This window comes from Chiloscyllium plagiosum, unplaced genomic scaffold (assembly GCF_037043375.1).
Source record: "Chiloscyllium plagiosum isolate Xiang-an unplaced genomic scaffold, Cpla_swu_hap1 HiC_scaffold_49, whole genome shotgun sequence".
Lineage (NCBI taxonomy): Eukaryota > Metazoa > Chordata > Chondrichthyes > Orectolobiformes > Hemiscylliidae > Chiloscyllium > Chiloscyllium plagiosum.
In genome coordinates this window covers 5,850,617-5,857,194 of record NW_028270187.1, presented here as the reverse complement: position 1 = coordinate 5,857,194, position 6,578 = coordinate 5,850,617, and the positions used below count along the sequence as shown (strand labels likewise).

General features: G+C 47.4%; 1 pseudogene; it reads left to right on the top strand.

Moving 5' to 3' along the window:
- The first annotated feature begins 5,246 nt into the window (after positions 1–5,246).
- Positions 5,247–6,284, top strand: LOC148135435 (uncharacterized; annotated as a pseudogene).
- Positions 6,285–6,578: the final 294 nt, after the last annotated feature.

The following is a 6,578-nucleotide window of genomic DNA, read 5'->3' as shown; positions in this document are numbered from 1 at the left end:
TCCCAAGGCTCTTCCAATTACTGTATTATTTGCTCGAGAATTAGACTTCCCAAAATGCATCACCTCACATTTACCTGGATTGAACTCCATCTGCCACTTCTCCACCCAACTCTCTAGTCTATCTATATTCTCCTGTATTCTTTGACAATCCCCTATGCTTTCTGCTACTTCACCAATCTTCATGTCATCTGCAAACTTGCTGATCATACCAACGGTTCCCACTTCCAGATCATTTGTGTCTCACAAAAAAAAAACAGTGATCCAAGCACTGATCCCTTTGGAATACCACTGGTCATCTTTCTCCATTTCGAGAAAATCCCTTCAACTACAACTCTCTGTCTCCTGTTGCTGAGCCAGTTCTTTATCCACTTAGCTAGAACACCCTGCACGCCACGTGATTTCACTTTCTCTATTCGTTCATCAAATGCCTTACTAAAGTCAATGCATATGACATATATAGCACTTCAGGTATCAACTTGGTCACTTCCTCAAAGAACTCTATTAAGTTGGTAAGGCACAATCTGACCCGCACAAAACCATGTTGCCTATCACTGATAAGCCCATTCTTTTCTAAATATAAATAGGCTTTATCCTTCAGTGGCTTCTCCAGCAACTTTCCCACCACTGACGTCAGGTTCATTGGTCTGTCGTTACCTGCAATATCCCTTCTTGTGTAGGGGACAATACGAGCAACCCTCCAGTCTTCTGGCACCTTACTTGTGTTTAAAGATGCGACAAAGATAGCTGTCAGTGCCCCAGCTATTTACTCTCTCGCCATCCTCAGCAACCTGGGATAGATCCAATGCGGTCCTGGGGATTCGTCCAACTTAAAAACCTCTAGCCTACCCATCAAATCTTCCTTATTTATGTCAATGTGATCCAGAGTAAGCAAACTTCTGTCTCTAATCTCAACATTCATCATGTCCCCCTCATCGGTGAACACTGATGCAAAGTAATCATTCAGAATTTCACCCATTCTCGCAGGTTGGACACACAGTCTTCCTTCATTATCCTTTAGTGGACAAATCCTTTCCCTAGTACCCACTTGCTTCTTATATAAGAATTTAAGACTTTGGGATTCTCCTTAATTCTGCTCACTATAGCTATTTCATGACCCCTTTTAGCCTGCTTGGTTCCTCGTTTAAGACAGGTCCTACTCTCCCGATATTCCTCCAGGGCCCGTTCTGTTCTTAGCTGCTTGGACTTTATTTATGCTTCCCTTTTCCTCTTGGCTAGTCATACGATTTCTCCTGTCATCCACAGTTCACGAATCTTGCCTTTCCTATCTTTTATTTTCAACGGGACATGCCTATCCTGCACTATCTTTCACCTATCTTTGAAAGCCTACCATATATCAAATGTGGAATTCCGTTCAATTAGCTGTGTCCAATCCCCATTTCCCAGCTCCTGCCTAATTTTGATGTAATTGGCCTTGCCCACTCTCATATTTGTCTACGAGTATTATAAAACTTACAGAATTGTGGTCACTATTCCCAAAGAAACCCCCCAACGTAACTTCTCCCACCTGGCTTGGCTCATTCCACAACACCAGGTCCAAAATGGCCCCTTCCCTCGTCGGACTATTGACATATTGCTCTAGAAAACTCTCCTGGATGCTTCTTAAAAATTCTGCCCCATTCAGACTTCTGACACAAAGTGTATCCCAGTCAATGTGGGGAAAAATCTCCCATCACCACCACCCTGTTGCCTTTACATCTTTCTATAATCTATTTACCTATTTGTTCTTCTACCTCACGCTAACTGCTGGGAGGCCCAACAATGTAACTGCAACCTTATTATTTCTCAGCTCCACCCACAATGCCTCACTACCCAAGTCCCCCATAGTGTCCTCCTTTAGCATAGCCGTGATATCATCCCTCACCAGCAATGTAACTCCTCTCGCGACACCCCCCCCCCCCCCAACACACACCTTTTCACTTCCCTCCCTGTCCTGTCTGATGCATCTATATCCTGGAGCATTTAGTTGCCAATTATGCCCTTCCCTCAAACAAATCTCTGATTGCAATAATACCATACTCCCAGGTACCAATCCAAGCCCTAAGTTCATCTGCCTTTTCCACTGTACTCCTTGCATTGAAGTACATGTACTTCAGGCCACAAGTTATTTTGCGTTCATCTGCTCTCTGCCTACTCTTCCCCTAATTCATGCTATCTCCATGATCCTTACAGTTCCAGTTTCTACCTCGCTGTCTTCTCTTCTGGTTCCCTGCTCCCTGACACATTAGTTTAAAACCTCCTCAACCACAGTAGCAAAATCTTCCCCAACGGCAGTGGTTCCAGTCTGGTTTAGATGTCGACCGTCCAATTTGTAGTAGTCCCACCTTCCCCTGAACCAGTCCCAAATCTAAACCCTTCCATCCTACACCATCCCCCAAGCCACGTGTTCATCCTGCCTATTCTTTCATTTCTACGCTGGCTAACAGTGGCACTGGTAGTAATCCGAGATCACTACTTTTGTGGTCCTCCTTTTTAACTTCTCTCTTACCTCCCTGAATTCTGCATTCAGGACCTCATCTCGTTTTTTACTTAGATTGTTGGTGCCTGTACGCACCAAAACAACTGGCTATTCACCCCCCCCCCCCCTTTTAGAATGCTCTGCAGCCGATCGGTGACGTCCCTGACCCGAGCACCTGGGAGGCAAAGTACTATCCAGGAGTCCCATTTTCGGTCATAGAACCGCCAATCTACTCCCCTTACAATTGCATCCCCTAATACTATGGCCTTATGTGTCTTTTCCTCGCCACGTGCCATGATCTTGGCAACTGCTGCCCTCCCCTGGTGAGCCATCTCCCTCAACAGTATCCAAAACGGTACACCTGTTTTGGAGAGAGATGACCGCAGGGTACACCTGCACTGCCTTCCTCCTCTTTTTCTGCCTTTTGGTCACCCATTCACTGTCTCCCTCAGCAATTCTAACCTGCCGTGTGACCAGTTCACTAAACGTGCTATCCATGATCTCCTCAGCGTCGTGGATGCTCCACAATGAGTCCATCCGCAGCTTCAGAGCCATCATGCGGTCAAATAAAGGCTACAGCTAGACACACTTCTTGCAAGAGTCAAGAACATCAGCCACTTGCCTGAGCTCCCACATCAAGCAAGAGGCACATGCCACGGGTCTGAGGTCCCCTGCCATTGTAAGCCTTAGCTTTAAATCAACTAACTAAAACCAAACAATGCACTTAAATATATGAAATAAAAGAAAGAGAAAATAAAATCCTACCTTACAGAGTGTTTTTTCTTCTGGTTAGCGGAGGGTGGGTGGTGCGGAAGGGAGATACGACACGTGGAGTATCTCGGGTTCAGCCGCTGCCCAAAATACATACTAAGTCCTTACCTTCCCGGCACTCTCCTGGTCTCCACGTCACCTTTGCTCTGTCTCCTTCTGCTCCCGAACAGGAAAAAGGCTGCGGGCTCCGAAAGTAAGAATTTAAACAGTGTCCTGACATTCCCTGCACCCTCCTGGTCTCACGTCACCTTCGCTCTCCCATTGCTCCCGGACAGGATGTTGTGTAACTTGAAAGAGTTCAGAAAATATATACAAGGATGTCTCCACGGTTTGAGGTTCTGGTGGTGAATATGTTGAGGTTATTTTCCCTAGTGCACCGAAGGCTGGGGGGTGACAGGAGAGACATTTAGAGTCATAGAGATGTACAGCATGTAAACAGATCCTTCAGTCCTACTAGTCCATGCTGAACAGTTATCCCAACCTAATCTAGTCCCATTTGCCAGCACTTGACCCTTATCCCTCTAAACCTTTCCGATTCATGTACCCATCCAAATGCCTTTTAAAATGTTGCAATTGTACCAGCCTCCAGCACTTCCTCTGGCAGCTCATTCCACACATTCATCACTCTCTGTGTGAAAATGTTGACCCTTAGGTCCCTTTTATATCATTCCCCGCTCACCATAAACCTATGCTCTCGAGTTTTGGACTTTTACACCTCAGGGAAAAATACTTTGTCTACTTATCCTATCCATGACCCTCATGATTTTATAAACGCCTATGAGGTCACCCCTCAGCCTTCAACTTTCCAGGGAAAACAGCCCCAGCTATTCAGCCTCTCCCTGTAGCTCAAATCCTCCATCCTGGTGGTGGAGTCCAGAAGTAGAGGATAATACGTTGAGGGTGATGGCCGGGGTGGGAGTTTTAAAAGTGACCTCGGGGCAACATTTTCGTTCAGAGGGTGGTCTATGTGAAGAATCAGCTGCCAGAGGAAGTCGTGGATGCTAGTACAATTATGACATTTAATAGGCATCTGGATAGGTATATGAAAAGGAATGATTTAGAGGGATGTGGGCCAATGGGACTAGATTAGGTTTGCCACTTTGGCTTGCCACTAACGTTTGGCACATTTGTATGTTCAGTTTCTCCCTGGTGTTAGTGTCAATGCATTGATGTCTTATTCACCCACCCCAAACCCCTTCCCGGGGATGTTAACTATTTCGTGTACAGTTGTTTCTCAAGAATCTGCATTGCAGGTTAATCCTGAATTTACACACTTGTTTTTGCCTCCCAAAATCAAGCCTGCTCAATCTCAGCAGTATCCCAATGTTGTGAAAGATATTTACTTTTCAGGTGGAGTTATCTAAAATTCAAAGAGATACCAGTCTTGACATTTTTGCTTTTCTGCCCCTGTAAGATGCTGAATCAGCACCTTCAGGAGAATTATTTAGAGTGGAGTGAGAACAGAGCGGGAGAAAGAGAGCGTGGGATGGTGCTTTCAATGTTTCAGAATAACAAAAGAAAAGAATGTTCCAGAGAAATTGGAATTGCTTTTTCTAAATTTCTACTTTGAACTGATAGTGATGAGTTTTGTAATCTCTTCTTACAGAGTATTTGAAGATCTAAAGGTGGATGTTTCAAAATGAACAGATGAAAGGCTTATGACTCCCCTCCTCTGTGGATGCTGCCTGAACTGCTGTGCTTTTCCAGAAACGCACTTTTGGACTCTCTCTCTCCAGCGTCTGCAGTTCTCACTTTCACTTCAATGTCTGCAAGTTACTCCAACCCATCGGTATTGCAACGATTTAAGACTATGATCCTGCGAGATGGAGCAAAGCTTTTTTGGTTCCTGTTTCAGTAAGTTTTCAGCATCAGTGGGATGAGAGAGCCCAGTGTTGCAGCACACTGAGTGTGAAACCTGAAACTTTTATACAGCCTGGAAAGTGGAATTCAAGGAGGGAAGGGGCTGTACACGAGTTTGTGTACAGCTGAAGCTTCAGCCATGGAGAAACCTGAGGAATCCCGGCCCGTGGGGAAACCATGGAAGTGTGGAGACTGCGGGAAAGGCTTTCGTGTCCCGTCTACCCTGGAAAGTCATCGACACAGTCACACCGGGGAAAGGCCCCGAGTGTGGGAAGGGCTTTTCACATGCGTCTACCCTCTGGGCTCACCGACGGGTCCACAACGGAGAAAGGCCATTCTCTTGCCCTGAGTGTGAGAAGGGATTTACCCGCTCCTCCCACCTGCTGCCCCACTGGCGGGTCCACACCGGGGAGAGGCCCTTTAGCTGTCCCGAATGTGGGAAGGCCTTCACCGATTCCTCCGCCCTGCTGAAGCATCAGCGGGTCCACAACGGGGAGAGGCCATTCTCCTGCTCCAAGTGCGGGAAGGACTTTACCCGCTACTCCAACCTGATGAGGCACCAGGAGCTCCACACCAGGGAGAGGCCATTCTCCTGCCCAGAGTGCGGTAAGAGCTTTAACCGCTCCTCCAGCCTGCTGGCCCACCAGTCAGTCCACTCCGGGGAGAAGCCCTTCAGCTGTCCCGAGTGCGGAAAGACCTTCAGCAACTCCTCCGGCCTGCTGGCACACCAGTCATTCCAATCCGGGAGAAGCCCTTCAGCTGCCCTGAGTGCGGGAAGGGGTTCACTTACTCGAGTAAGCTGATGACCCATCAGCGGGTCCATACTTGGGAGAGGCCATTCACCGGCTCTCAGTGTGGGAAGGGATTAATTGATTCTTTCACCCTGCTGACCCACCAGCAGGTCCACACCGGAGAAAGGCCATTCACCTGTTCCATGTGTGGGAAAGGATTCAGTCAGGTGGGCAACCTGCGGATACACCAGCGGGTCCATACTGGGGCGAGGCCTTTCACCTGTCTGAGTGCAGAAAGGGATCCATCAATTATTGCGGCCTACTGACCCACCAGCGGGTCCACACCAGGGACAGCCCGCTCACCTGCTCTAAGTGGGAAGGGCTTTATCCACTCCTCCAACCTGCGGACGCACCAGTGAGTTCACGTGCTATCACAGAGGGATTGAAGGAGTAACGGCCTCGTGCCGTACATTGGCTAGACAGTCGACCCAGCTCTGGGAATTTCCGAGTTAAAATCCCACAGCGCAAGATGGTAGAGTTGGAATTTGGGCAGAAATCTGCAGTTCTGAATCGAATGATGAAAACAATTTTGGAGAAGAAAAAACATCTAATTCACTCATTCCCTTTTAAGGGAAGGAAACTGTGATTGCGGATTGGATTCACTCAGTCATCCCAGCTGCATTCTTTACTCGGTCTAGCCTATGCGTGACTCCAGACCCACAGCAGTGTGGTAGACTCTT